Source organism: Heterodontus francisci, chromosome 8 (genome assembly GCF_036365525.1).
Source record: "Heterodontus francisci isolate sHetFra1 chromosome 8, sHetFra1.hap1, whole genome shotgun sequence".
Taxonomy (NCBI): domain Eukaryota; kingdom Metazoa; phylum Chordata; class Chondrichthyes; order Heterodontiformes; family Heterodontidae; genus Heterodontus; species Heterodontus francisci.
This window is the reverse complement of record NC_090378.1, coordinates 34,916,679-34,917,207: the sequence shown is the minus strand read 5'-3', so window position 1 is coordinate 34,917,207 and position 529 is coordinate 34,916,679.

Genomic DNA, 529 nt, shown 5'->3' with positions numbered 1-529 from the left:
CTTTCCTCCCCAACCTTCAGTCTTTTGCCCTTCACCCCCTTCCCCACATCCAATCAAAAGTGTTTTCCCCACTCCTCCACCCCTCCTGCCCTGAAAATTTTATTCCTCCCTCTTCCCCACCCTGGCTCAGATACTGTATGGAATTCTGAAGGCGCGCGAAGGCCGAAATAAGGCCGCAAAATCGGAGTGGGATGGCTACCACCTTGCAGGTAAGTTAATTCAAATGTCATTAGGATTCATTTTAATATGGAGATGAAGGGCCCACCACCTGGCGAGGGGGGTGGGGGGAAACCGCACCAAGGTTCCCCCGCCGCCGGTAATCTGCGGCAAGCCCTTCTCGATGTCGTGGGTCAAGGTGGGCCTCTCCCTGCGCCGCGACCCGTAGCGTTGAGGGGCTGGTAAAATTCAGCCCAATGTTTCAGTAAAACTGTAACGGTAAAGAACTTTTTTTAATGACTGAATCACCCACTTAATTGTATGAGACACCCTTTATTATAGTATTGAACCATAGTATGATACAGCACAGAAA